Raw genomic sequence first — 14,742 nt, forward strand, 5'->3', positions numbered from 1 at the left:
AGGGAATTTTCTTGGCTGAGTTTGATAATCTCTTCTCTAGTCTTTCTTTCCAGGATTTCTTTATTTTGTTCAGTGTTCATGGTGTGTTCAAACTTTTCCCATGTAAGAACACTGTGCATGCCATATGACATGCCAGCTGCTGTGGAGTGGGGGAATGATTTGTATAATTCTCTTTATACTGTCCTTCATGTACTCATTCCCCAAAAGGCAGTTAGCTATTGCTTACTTTCCAGTACATTCAGGAAGTTGATTTTCTATCATGTTCCAATTCTATAGTTGCTTTTTTGCAGGCATATTTCAATATTGTCATAGACTGTCATAGTGAAATATAGAAGTTGTATAAATTTCTTGTTGCACATCTGAATTTGTAGGCTAATAAAATTTAGAACATTATATCAGCTACATAAATAACCAAGTGCAAACAACAAAATAGTGACTATGCTAAAGTCAGACTGAGCAAGGCAGATAATTTACTTCCAGGTGTGCTAAGTTATAGAAACATTTAGGTGAGCTAACTTACATTAATAGCACAAATATTAAGGCAAAATAAAGAAAAACATTTTGGATTAATTTTGAAAGCTTCTCGCACACTGGAAATAAAAACTATGATAGTATCTGAAATTTCTTTTTCTTTTTTAAATTATGGACATGTAGAAAAGTCTGTAGTCAGGGATGTTGGTGTGGTTTGGGGTAGTAGTGGTAGTGGTTGTTAGAATAGTGTTGATGATGAGAATGATTATAATGTGGGCAGTGATGGTGGGGGTGTTAATAGTGGTGAGGATATTAATGATATTAATATTGGTGTTGATACTTGAGGTAGGGGTTGTAATAGAAAATACTTCCTCACTCTGCTCCTATAACATTTTGCTTATATATTTAAAAATAATTCTTACCATGCCATAATGCACTTATTCACATGTTTGTCTATTAATGGTTTGAGAATGAGGAGAATGCTTTACCATTCTCTGTGTTATCTTATATAGTACTTTGAATAATGTTCAAAGGTATGAAATTGTAACCACTATTTGCGGTGTGCAAAAATATAATTTTTTCCATTAAATAAAATTAATTTTACTGAATTTCTATAATATTGATAGACTAGAAACATATTTATGAAATATTTAATAGCACTTCCTCTCTACTTATACCCACTCAATATTCTTAAAAGATCTGAAAAACAAAAATTGATGCCTCCAAATTTGGTCCATATTCTTCTCTGAGAATCCTGTGATATTAGCACATATAATCTTTTGAAATGCTTGGACATAAGATTTCTATGCTATGCTTGAAAGCTGAGGTAGAAGACACAATTCCCAAAGCCCAGCCTAATAGGACCACCGTTAATCCATCCATTTCCCTTTGCTACTTTATCTACTTCAACTTACCTAAGGCATGCTATGAAAAGAAGCATGTAGGGTTAATGTACATCTTTTTCCTTCCCTATTTGTAGATATCTCCTTTCTCCTTCTTGCTTTTTTCCCTATCTTCACCATCCCTATGTACTTTATTTTGAGGGAGGTCCTTTGTCTATTTATTCTGTACCCAACAATAGAATGACATGAGCCTTTCCTCATGACTGTGGTCCATCACAAGGGACAGTCAGAGGGTCTGGTTGGGGGTTCTTGTGACGAATCAGGCAGGACAGTTGAATCAACAAGCACTAGAGCATGAGCAGGAGGCTGCCAGCCTGACAAAAATGGGGCAGGCATGCTAGGGAGGGGTCAGGAGCTGCCTCAGATACTCTCCATGTAGCTGAGAAGCTCCTCAGTGTCCTTCAGCCCAATGTCCTCACACAACCAGCAGATATTCTTTTTACTTGTCACCAGGATGGACTACACAGCAGGGGCCCCAGGGCTCCTTGGGCAGCTGGGCTGCAGGGGCTGGTGCAAATGGTCACAAACTCTGTGCTTCTGCTGATCCCCAGCTTCTTCCAGTCCAGTGTGCTGGTGGAGCTGGTGGTGCCCCAGCAGGTGCAGGGGCCAGGGTCAGGGCCTCCCCTCCCCTACTCTTAAAGAGGCAACCCCACTTCCCTTTAGGTGAGCTAGGTAACTACTGGTCAAGCTGGTGGATCAGTTAATTCTGGTCAGTTCCCAGCCAGACCCAGTTGTGGGGCGGAGGGGAGGCAAGTTCTGTGGCACTGCCTAACGCTCCTTGCACAGGATGTGCAGCAGAAACACCACATCATTGACCATGAAGATGAAGATGGCCAGACAAAAGATGCCCAGCAGTGTGTACATGCCTAGCTGTAGGTTGGTGACCTGCTAAAGAGCAAGGACTATTTCTGTCTCTTGCCCCTCTCTCTCCCTATCCTCTGCCTCCTCCTTCCAGGTCTCCTTTTATGCCTGCTTGAACTTGCCCATCACACACCCACTGCCCTCATACTGTTTGTCCAATACCCTTCACCACCCATGCTGGCCTTCATGGTTGGTGAGCTCTGGGCAGGGCTAGATGGGAGGGTGACAACCGATGTGAAAGCAGGAGGCAGCCCTAGTCAGGTGGTGCCTGAAGCCTGGACCACATTATGGCAGCCCCAACAGACACGGATCAAAGGGGTGCAGAGTCACATGCAGGGGCAACCCCTCAGTGCCTTCCCCACTCACCACCATGCTGAGCTGGGCATCCTGCTTCTCTGCTGGCAGGACAGTGCCCACTGTTCGGCTGAGGTCACAGTAGTTGTGGAGCTCAGTGGGGGCCAGGGTATGGCCAAAGAAGGACAAAGAAGGGAGCAGGTCACCCCCTGCTTTGGAACAAGAAAGGCTGACTGTGCCCAGAATGTGGCTGTGACCTCCCCAGAGTGGGCAGTGCCCTGGTTCAGGCAAGTGATATGCCCATCACTGGCTTTACTGAAGCTCTAGCATGAAGAGCTTGTCATCCATCATGGGCAGGGCCTATTTGCTAGGATGTAGTTAAACAACAGGAAGGCACCTCAGTGGAGGTGACACCCAGCTCCTGGCCCACCAGGACTGTGGCTGCCCTCCAGCAAGGTACTGGTAATGCGTGGGTCTTGCACAAGGGCGTGCAGTGCCATGAGGTCAGATATTTCTATCAGCCAGTCGGGACGTAACTGGTGGGTGAGACAGAGGTGCAAAGGGGAAAAGGAAGTGCATACACTCAGGCCAGTACCGCAGATGGCAGCCAAGGGTGCCCTGTTTCCCCTAATCTGCTGCCCCTGCCTACAGCTCAGGAGTGCCTCTTCAGCTGGGCTGGGTACCCTCCAGTCTTAGACCTGCTCAAAGGCACTCCTTGTGGACAGCAGTGGAGCCCACAAGGTAAAGAGAGGCCTGCAGCACCACCAGAAGTCCACACCCATCCAGTGTCCAAGCTTTTCTTGCTAGCCACAGACACAGCTTCACAGGTCTCAGACATCTGCAGAACCTGTGCGTTGGCCAACTCACAACCAGTGTCCTCTGTTACCTCCACCAGAGCTCGCCCACCCCCCCCCATACACACACTGTCCATGGGCACACGTCAGGGCACTCTAGTCAGTGCTGCTGTATTCATCAGCTTCTTGGCCTTGGACCGTGGGTTGAGAGGTCTCATGTCCCACTCCAATACCAGGATCTCTCACATCGTTTTGTCCTCTGCTTCAGGGGCCTGGCCTGGGTTCTCCAGCTGCCATATAACAGGGTGACTGACTACCACACTCCCACTAGTGTCATCCTCCACCAAAAAGTTCACCCATAGGAAATCAGACCAAGGAAGCTGTTGAGGTCAGCCATGGGGGGCAGGCACGGTGGCAGGCAATGAGGGTGCTGTGGTGCTTGGAGCCCCTGAAGCAGTTAACCTTGGCAGTCCATAGTGTGCTGGGCTGGGCAGGCAGTTGTTACATGCAGCCAAATCCTTGATCATGTTGATCTGTAGGATTAGGACACTTGTTGTGAAGTTGTGCTTGGGCAGGAGGGTGGCACTAAAGAGCTCTCTGTTCCGGAAGGCATATCAGGTAGCCTCAGACTCACTGCCTCATCCAAGGGCACCTCCTGGTACTGTGAGGGGTTTGCCAGGCACAGCTCCACACTGCCATGGGTAAGTCCTATTCCTCAGACTCCCCAGGAAAGTGTTGGTTGCAAGTACAATGTATCTTTGCACATCATACTGTGGAAAGGCATCTGTTAAGAAATTGGGCAGCCGTGCTCATTCAGGGGAATAAATCATCCTTGTCCTGGGAGGAAAAAAATAACTAAAAATGGTGCTTAGCCTGGACTGAGAGTCATAGGGTCTTTGAACTCAGTTTCAAATTTGGAAAATGATTATCTTAGTCCACATTTTATATCTCATCACATCCTCCTTATCTCAGTAGAAGTTCTTATTATTGCTTAATCCAACCCATTGGCCAATGCACTATTTTTATGAATATTATTAGCTTATTATAGTAAATTCTTTTTTCTCTCAGTTTCTAGATCTTATTTTATTTATTTATTTTTATTAATTTGTTTTTGTTACAGATGTTTCTCCTTTCCCCCCCCATTGACATCTTCCTTCCCATCCCACTTCAGGGATCATTTCTATAGTTTGTTATAGTAAATTCTTAAACAGAAAAAAATAATTCCCCTTGCCTCTGTCTTATTCTGAAGATTAAGAATATTACTTTAACTCAGCCAGTCTGAAGAAAATACCAAACATTTTCCCAATAGTCTGTTCTTTTTCCACTTGATAGTACTTAAAATAGATTAAACCCATGCATTGATCTACAGCACATATAAAAGTCTTTACTTTGCAGGATTTAACTTCAACTATGTCCCTAGTGTTAATCATAATTGAATGACTAGCCTGGTCCCCCCTCAAACACACACACAAATCTCTTGAAGGGGGCACTAGTTTCCCTTGTGAAATGATTTCTCTGATAAACTTCTGCCTAAAGTACTGCTACTCAAACTTAGTGTGTATATAAAACCCACAGGGATCTTGTTAAAATGCAAATTTTAGGCCAAAAATCCTAGGATTTCTGATTCAGTTGCCTTGGAGTAAGACCCTGAACTCTGCATTTTTAGCAAGCCCTCAGCTGATTCTGCGACAGATGTTTTGCGGACCTCACTATCTGCCTTATGTGATGCCTTCTGAGATCTTCTCTCTCCATTTTCAGTCACAGTAGAAGACAGAAGACATTATTTTATTTCCTTCATTAACACCTCTCCTTTTCTGATAGAAAACAGACAAATCTAACAAACTACTTTTTATTTTCTACTTCAATCCCCTCTCACATACTTTTAACTCATTTTTATTTTCAAAAATAAAATGTCAGAATATTTTCCGATGTACCATTTTCTTCTTCCAAACCAGTTAGGATATATTTCCCCTGAGTTTCCTTCAAAGTTGTTTTTCTGGTGCTATCTGATACTTATTATTTCTCCAATTAAGCAACTTAGAAAGTTGGGATGAATTCTAACTTCACTACAGTAGATAACTGACAGTTAAGTGGAGTGTCTATAAATACCATCATGCACTAAAAAATATTATTTTATAATCACATCTGAAGGGGGAAACAATAAAGTTGGTACATTTTTATACTTTTTATTCATAAAAACTCATGTATTTCTATCTTTTTTAGTCAATAGATTATTAAAAGCAATAAAAATGTGAATATACAAAAAAATCATGAATGCTTTATTTGAGTGCCTTTCTCCTCACAGAATATTTAAAAGTGGTCTTTATTTTCAGGATAGAGCTGGAGGGACTCTTTATATAATCTTTCTGTTGGCAGTTTAACAACTCAATTTCTAATCTTAGAAAATTTAACTATCTGTAGCACATTATTTAAGTATATAGTTAAGAGAGTAGATGTAGTTGAGATAGTAGGGCACTTCACTTACTCTAAAGTGTTATATTCAAACAGAGTGAAACATCTACATTCACAATATTTTAATAAAATAGTAAACTATATATGCTCAGTTGACTAATCTGGTTTTCATATATTTTCTTTTTAAAAATATATTGAAACACTAGTATCTGTATGTTTTTAGTTATATGGCAATTATTAATTAAAATTATGGCTTCAATTAATTTTACACATGTAATAACATATCACATATTGTTAATAGGTAACCATAGGCATTTAGTACCAGTTTATTTCTATGTTGTTTATTCAATTTTTCTTCTTAGCAGAAGTTTTATAAATATTAACATTTAATTTTCTATCATGTTTTGCATATTCAGAACTTACTAAAACCAAGTTGATTGGTTCCTAAAATAATCACCACCAATCTTTGACAGTACAAGTGTTTTTCAGTGTACAAAGTAATGATCTACTGGGGAATGTCAAATAAATCGTTTTACTAGTCAGATTTATGACGGAAAAATCAACAAGAATATAACTCAAGGAGTAGAAATAGTATTGTAGGTGGGGAAGAGTTTATAAATTACCCCTTGTCTTTGGAGGTTAATAGAAAAGTTTCTGTAAACTCTACATGCAATTTTGGTAGAACTAAAACCTATCATTTACTATATCTCTAAAAAGTAATTTAAATAAACATAATCTTGGAAAATGCTGTTTCAATGATAAAAAATAGGATGAAATGAAAAGCTACCAAATATATTATGTTAAAATGTTCTCATTGACTCCTGGCTATTGTAACTTGGTGGATTGAGCTTTATCCCATGAACTGAGAGGTCGCGGTTTGATTCACCATTAGAGCACATGCCTGGGTTGTGTCTCGATCCCCAGTGGGGGGCATGCAAGAGGCAGCTGATCGATGTACCTCTTTCACATTGATATTTCTATCTCTTTCTCTAAAAATATAAAATAAAATAAAAAGTGTTCTCATGGACTTAAATCTGGATAAATCAACAAGTCATTGGGAGAATGGGAGGTGATTTCTACAGTTGCTTCCCCTAAAGATGGGGATGAAGTTAATATCAACTAATCTGCATGGTAGTCATCTAATATTGGGGAGTGGTATGTTAAAATTAATTTTTACTGCAAAACAGCTTTAAAAATACAGGGAAATTACATTTAGCAAAGATGGAAGGTATGTCCGCTCTGGTGTAAAAATTAAAACATTGATCAGACAGTGAAGACAGGATGGAAAAATCAGCTAAAATATTTGTCTTAACATAACTTTGCAGAAATTTGAAACTTGAGCGGTAGAACCGCCTGTCCTGGGACAAAGAAATACTGCTTTTCCAAGCAAGGCCAATTGATTTTGCTCAAGTGTTTTAAGACTTGATGTAAGAATCCAAACCAAATTCAAGTACTAGTTAGAAGAAAAGAAATACACGCAAACTTGTGAAACCATCAGAGGCTCATTACTTATAATGTATTTATTTTTATTATTTCTGTACAACTTAGTATTCCTTGCTTTGTCTAAGAAAGTATTACCTTGCAAGAATTGTTTGAAATTATTTCAACACAAACAATTACACAATGGTCTATGTCAATTAACTCTCAATAAAATTGAGTGGAGTGAAGTAAATAGATTCAAGCTTTAATCTTATAGAGCCTGCAGTATCAGACATGGTGTATCAATCAAATTAATAATTTTAACATTTATTTTATTTTTTATTTATTGGTTACACTATTACAGATGCCCCCATTACTTGCCCCATTTTACCACCTCCACCCAGTTTCCACCCACCTCCTTCTGGCCATCACTGCACTGTTGTCTATGTCTATGAGATACTCATAGAAGTCATTTGCCTAATCTCTTCACCTTCTGTCATCCAATAATCCCTACATCCCTCTCCTCTCTGGCCCCAGCTTATTTCATGTGTCCATACTTCTGGTTCTATTTTGTTTGTCAGTTTATTTTGTTTATTGGCTTACACATATAACTGAGATTATATTCCTTTTAGTCTAAAATTTTAGTAATAATCTCTAGTGTTTTGATGGTAGTCTCCCCAAAAGATATGTTCATATCTTAATCCCTAGAACCAGTGAATACTTCCTTAATTAAATAAAAGGTTTTTTGCAGATGTAATTAAGGATTTTGAGATAAGAAAATTATCTTGGAGTATCCAAGTGGACCCTAAAGCCAATGACATGTGACTATATAAGAGACACACAGAGAAGACAAACAAAATGGGTGATGTTAGAACAGAGACAGATTTTGGAGTATTTAGTCACAAACTCAAAACAAGCAACCACCACAAGTGATAAGAGAATGGAACAGATTTCCTCTAGAACATCTCTAAGGAGGAAAGCCCTGCCCACACCTTGATTTTGAATGCTGATCTCCAGAACTATGAGAAAATAAATTTCTGAGGTTTAAAGTCACTAGGTTTGTGGTAACTTTTTACAGCAGCCTAGGAAACTATACATATTATAACATCAGAGCCCTGGCCAAATTGCTCATCTGGTTGGAGTATTATTCTGTACATCAAAAAATTTAGGTTTGATTTTTGGTTAGGGCATATACCTAGGATGTGGGTTCCATCCCCGGTTGGGGAGAGTACAGTAGACAATTGATTGATGTTTCTCTCTCATGTTCATGTTGATCTCTCTCTCTCTCTCTCTCTTTCCCCCTCTTGCTGTCTGTCTCTGTCTCTCCACCTTCCTTTTTCTCTCAAATCAATAAAAGCATATATATCGTCAGGTAATATATATCAGAAAATCTGTTGGGTCCCTGGCAGGGTAGTTCAGTTAGTTACATTTCTCTTTTTCATAAGGACAGCAGACATAACAACTTTAGGGTCCACTCTGCTGATTTCATTTTAAATTGATTACCTCTGCAAGTATCTTTTATGTTCTATTTCTAAACTAATTAAAGTCACATTCTAAGATAGAAGTGTTAGAATTTCAACACATATTTGATGGAAATAATTCAGCATATAACACTTCATAAAATATGACATCAAAAAGGTTACCTACAAGGGAACTCCCATAAGGCTATCTGCTGATCTCAACAAGAACACTACAGGCCAGAAGGGAATGACATGAAGTAATCAAAATCCTTAACAAAATGTTAACAAATTCGAGCCAGCAATACACAAAAAAACATTATTCACCATGACCAAGTGGGATTCATCCCAGGGGTATAGGGCTGGTAAAACAGTTGCAAAACAGTAAATGTGATAACACCACATAAAAAATGAAAGATAAAAACAATATGATCATATCAATAGATGCCGAAAAAGCATTCGACAAAATCTAGTACACCTTTCTGATAAAAAAGCTCAGCAATGTGGGAATAGAGGAACCATATCTCAAGATAATAAAAGCCATATATGAAAAAATCCTACAGCAACATCATACTCAATGGGCAAACACAAAAAGCATTTCCCTCAAGAACAGGAACAAGACAGGGATGCCCACTTTTACCACTCTTATTTAATATAGTTCTGGAAGTCTTAGCCACAGTAGTTGGACATGAAATAAAAATAAAAGGGATCCAAATCAGAAAAGAAGGAGTGAAACTGTCATCATTTGCAGATGACTTGATATTGTACATAGAAAACCCTAAAGACCACTAGATTTCATAATCTACTAGATTTAATAAACAAGTTTGGCAAAGTAACAGGATACAAAATTAACATCAAGAAATTAAAACATTCTTATACACCAATAATAAACTCACAGAAAGAGAAACTAAAAAAACAATGCCATTTACCATTGAAGAAAAAATAAATAAAAAAAAACCTAAGATACCTAGGAATAAACTTAACCAAAGAAGTAAATGACCTGTACTTAGAGAAAAAAGAAATAGAAGAAGATATAAAATAGTAGAAGCATATACATTGTTTATGGATTAGAAGAATAACATCATTAAAATGTCTATACTACCCAAAGCAATCTATAGATTCAATACAATCCCCATAAAAATACCAATGACATATTTCACAGAACTAGAACAAATACTCCAAAATTTTGTACAGAACCAAAAAGACCCTAAATAGCCACAACAATCTTGAAAAAGAAGAACAAAGTAGGATGGATCACAATACTGGACATCAGGTTATACTACAAAGCCATTACAATCAAAACAGCCTGGTACTGACACAAGAACAGACATATAAATCAATGAAACAGAACAGAGAACCCGGAAATTGTCCCAAGATATTATGCTCAATTAATATTTGACAAAGGTGGCGGGAGCATACAATGGAGTAAAGACAGCCTCTTCAATAAATGGTATTGGAAAAATTAGACAGCTACATGCCAAAATAAAAAAATTCAAAAATTAAGCTAGACCACCAAATTACTCCATATATAAAAATGAACTCAAAATGGATAAATATTTCAATGTGACTAGTGAATCCATAAAAATCCTAGAAGAAAATGTAGGTAACAAAATTTTAGACATCACATGTAGCAGAATTTTTATTGATACAATGCCTTGGGCAAGAGAAACAAAGGAGAAAATTAATAAATGGGACTAAATAATACTATAAAGCTTCTGCAGAGCCAAAGAAACAACCATCAAAATGGAGAAAGAACCCAATATACGGGAAAGCATCAATGCCAACGATACATCAGATAAGGGGTTAAAATCTGCATATATGGAGTACTCATACCACTCAACAATAGGAAGAAAAAGAATCCAATTAGAAAATGGGCAGAGGATCTAAATAGAGACCTCTTCATACAGGACATACAAATGGCCAAGAGATATAAGAAATAATGCTCAACATCACTAACCATCAGAGAGAAACAAATTAAAATGACTATGAGGTATCACTTCACACCTGTCAGAATGGCTGCTATCAACAAATCATCACATAACAAGTTCTGGCGAGGGTGTGGAGAAAAGGAGAATCTAGTACACTGCTGGTGGGAATGCAGACTTGTGCAGCCACTATGGAAGACAATATGGTGTTACCTCAAAAAATTAAAAATTAAACTGCTATTTGGTCTAGTGATCCCACTTCTAGGAATATATTCTAAGAAGTCTTAAACACCGATCAGAAAGAATATATGCACCCCTATGTTCATAGCACACTTTTACAATAGCTAAGGTCTGGAAACAGTCCAAATGTCCATCAATAGATGAGTAGATAAAAAATCTGTGGTACATATACCCAATGGAATACCAAGAAGCTGTAAGAAAGAAAGGTCTCTTATGCATTGAAATGTCATGGCGGGACCTGGAGAGTATTATGCTAAGTGACATCAGCCAATCAGGGAAAGACAAATATTACATGATCTCACTTATTTGTGGAATATAATAAACAAAATAAGCTGATGAACAAAATAGACTTAGAGACATAGAAGTAGAGTAAAGATGGAGAAACCTCAGAAGACGGGGGTGGGAAGAGATAAACCAAAGAACTTATATGCGTGTATGTTTAACCAATGGACATAGACAACAATGAAGGGGGATGGGGCAGAATTGGGAAAAGGGTATCAACTGGGAAAAAAGAGAAACATCTGTAACAAAAATAAATTAATAAAAAAATAAAATATGACACAGAAATAAAAATAAAATATATATAAGCATATCTGTAAATCTTCAGTACCTATGAAAAGGCATATATTTTTTACTTAACCATTATAATACTAGAATTTAGAGTTAAAATAAACTCAAACAAGAATGTTATTTTAGCACTCATGCATTTGAGATGTATAATGTCTGAAATATTAAAAAATTCCAGCATTAGGAATAAAATTAATAAATGAAAGTACTTTAATATCTGTTAAGGGTTTTAAAAATACATTAATGATGTACTATAGGTAAATTTGTGGAATACTATACAGATTTTTAGACCATGTGGTCAAAGATGAAAAATTTGAGGGCTAATGAAGTAAAAATAAAAGTAAAGTTCTAAACTGCCAATTATAATACTCCTGCAATATATAAATATATGTTTTATATGCCTGAAAAATTACCACAATGCTTTGTTCACATTTTTAATGTGATTACTTCTGGGGAATGGGAAACAGCTGGCTGAGATCAGATATGTGATAGAGCACAAGTTAGAATTTTACTGTTACGTTTTTTTCCTTTTTCAATTTTGATTTTTGACTTCATTCATGTTTGACAGGATAGAATTAATTATTTTCATAATAAATGTAATTTACCACTAAATTCTGAGGGGAAAAAGACAACTAATAGAAATTCCTGCTTTTACTTAGATATCTCTTAAAATAAAAATTGAATGGATTTTTGTTGGAGACTGAAAATGTTTCTGTTTTCATAAAATCACTAGAGATTATATCTTGCTCCTTATGCCCCACGGAATATTTTTTTCTATGTCATTTAGTTGTGTAGTCTGAAATTATATCAATCTCAAACTCACCCAATATTTCTTGAGTTCCTTCCATGGTCTGGGTTTGTGTGCTTGAGATAAAACAACAACAACAAAAAAACTTGCAAGAGGCTAATTTTCCTGTCCTCCAAGATTTTATATTCCTGTGAGGAGATATAAAATATACAAAAGTGTTCTATCTATCATCTATCTATCATTAACTGGATATTGCTAAGTACTATGAAGACGGAAAGGACATGTTGAGTTCCTTCCTGAAAAAGTGATGTTCAAGAAAAGAATACATAAGTGACTGAACCAAGTGACTACTGAAGAAAGAGGATTCCAAGCAGAAAAACAAACAGCAAGTGGCAAGTGCTAAGGCCTTTTGGAGAAGTGTGGCTAATCTATTTGAAGAACAGCATGTAGATCTGGATAGCTAAAACAGAATGAATAAGTATTAGGGAATTACATCAGAGCAATATTTTTCAGAAAGCTGTCTAACTTGCCATTTAGAGTTACACTGCCGTCACCTAATAAATAAGGATATATGCTAAATATTAAATAATATTCTATTAATGATACTATTTGATTTAATACTGGAGTATGTCCAATTAAGTTCTGACTTATTACCACATCCTGTCTTTTCTTAAAGAAAAAGAGATCTCCTAATATCCTTCATGAAAGATTTTTCAGTGTTGACAGTATTACTACTATTACTACCCCCACTGCTATATTTAATATTATTAGTTCCTGTAAAATAATGTTAGTCTATTAGTAAGCAATTATGTTATATTCAGAATTAGAATCTATAAATATCACTAGTATAGTTTCCTCAAGAATCTATATTTAATCTTTTGAATTAATCATGGTGATTCTAATTAAACTGATGAGTAGAGATAAGCACAATATAAATTTTAAAAAGAATCTTAAAGGAAAAAGTTACCCTGGAGCTACAGAATACAATTTCAATTCTCTCTTTATATTAAAATGCAAAAAAGAAAATAAACAGTAGTGTTGCAAATTATCCACTTTAAAATATCCATTTTAATAAGTACTTGGAAAGCAAATCAGTTTAAAAAAACACAATAGTTTCTATGCTTGTGTAACAGAGTCTGTTTATTGGAGATAATATTTTGATTCAATTATGTCAACAAGCACCGTAATTTCTATTGATGAACATGGATTGACATAGTGGTTTAATCCTATAATGAGCTAAACGTTACAAAGAAGGCAATTTTCTTCTTCATTTACCTTAATTTACTCTAGTTGTAAATGCCATTGACTACCGTGATTGCATAATAAATCTCACTGTAGGATCAATTACTATAGTGTAGAATAAAAGTTAAGTTGTTTTGTAGTCCGTTTTAATTTAAAATAACTGTTGCAAAAATACTGGGACATTAATGGATGATGTAAAGGATTATAGTTGAGCCATTTAACATGTAATTATTTATAATATTACAAATTGTTATTTTTTCTACAGTCTGCTTAATTTTCTAAATGTATATACCTAACCAGATGCTTTCTGGATTGAGTGAGTATATAATCTGCCTGTTGGATTTTATTTTATTTTATTTTTTTAAAGCATTTTATTTTATTTATTTATTTATTTATTTATTTATTTTCCTCACCCGAGGACATTTTTCCATTTTTTGTTCAGGTAGAGTGGGAGAGAGAGGACGAGAGAGAGAGAGAAACATCGATGTGAAAGGGACACATCGAGTGGCTGCCACCCGCACGACCAACCAGGGCCGGGGACAAACTGCAACCGAGGTACATGCCCTTAGCGGGAACTGAACCCGGGTCTCTCTGGACCGCAGGCCAATGCTCTAACCGCTGAGCCAAATCAGCCAGGGCTGTCTGTTGGATTTTAGAAATTATGTTTCTCAAAATTAAAAATGCATAGTTTTTGTATTTCTGAATTTTAACCTTTTTCTCTTTATGAGAAAGACTAAAAATATCATTTGATAACTCTGCCATCATTAAACATAAGTAAAATATTATATGCTTCCAAAAAAGGTGAAGTGATTATTTATTTATTTATTATTTATTTATTTATTTATTTATTTATTTATTTATTTATTTATTTATTTTTCTTTATTGATTTTAGAGAGGAAAGGAGAGACAGAAACATTGATAAAAGAGATCGTCCATTGGCTGCCTCCTGCATGCCCCTTACTGATGATAGGTGCTCACTACTTGGGCATGTGCCCTGATCGGAAATCTAACCAGACTCTTGGTACATGGGTAGACAGACACTCAACCACTAAGCCACACTGGCAGGGCAAAAGTGAAGTGATTTAAACAGCATTTCAATTTGGAAGAATTGGCATTAAATATATTTTTCATTTATATAAATTTAAATTTATAAATATGTATGTACTCTCTTAAATAAGTGGTTTTCACCTGGCCAGTGTGGCTCAGTGATTGAGTATTGACCAAGAGGTCGCCGGTTCGATTCCTGGTCAGGGCACATGCTCAGGTTGTGGGCCAAACCCCAGAGGAGGGCATGCAGGGGGAGGCCAAACAGTGTTCTTGCTCACAGATATTTCTCTCTCTCTCCCTCTCTCTCTAAATCAATTTTTTTTAAAAAGTGGTTCTCAAACTTTTGGGTTTCCAAATTTCTTT

General features: G+C 36.8%; 1 pseudogene; it reads right to left on the bottom strand.

Moving 5' to 3' along the window:
* Nucleotides 1–1,721: 1,721 nt before the first annotated feature.
* On the bottom strand, nucleotides 1,722–12,190 carry LOC118619673 (annotated as a pseudogene).
* Between the last annotated feature and the right edge of the window lie 2,552 nt (nucleotides 12,191–14,742).

This window comes from Molossus molossus, unplaced genomic scaffold (genome assembly GCF_014108415.1).
Source record: "Molossus molossus isolate mMolMol1 unplaced genomic scaffold, mMolMol1.p scaffold_m16_p_7, whole genome shotgun sequence".
Classification (NCBI taxonomy): domain Eukaryota; kingdom Metazoa; phylum Chordata; class Mammalia; order Chiroptera; family Molossidae; genus Molossus; species Molossus molossus.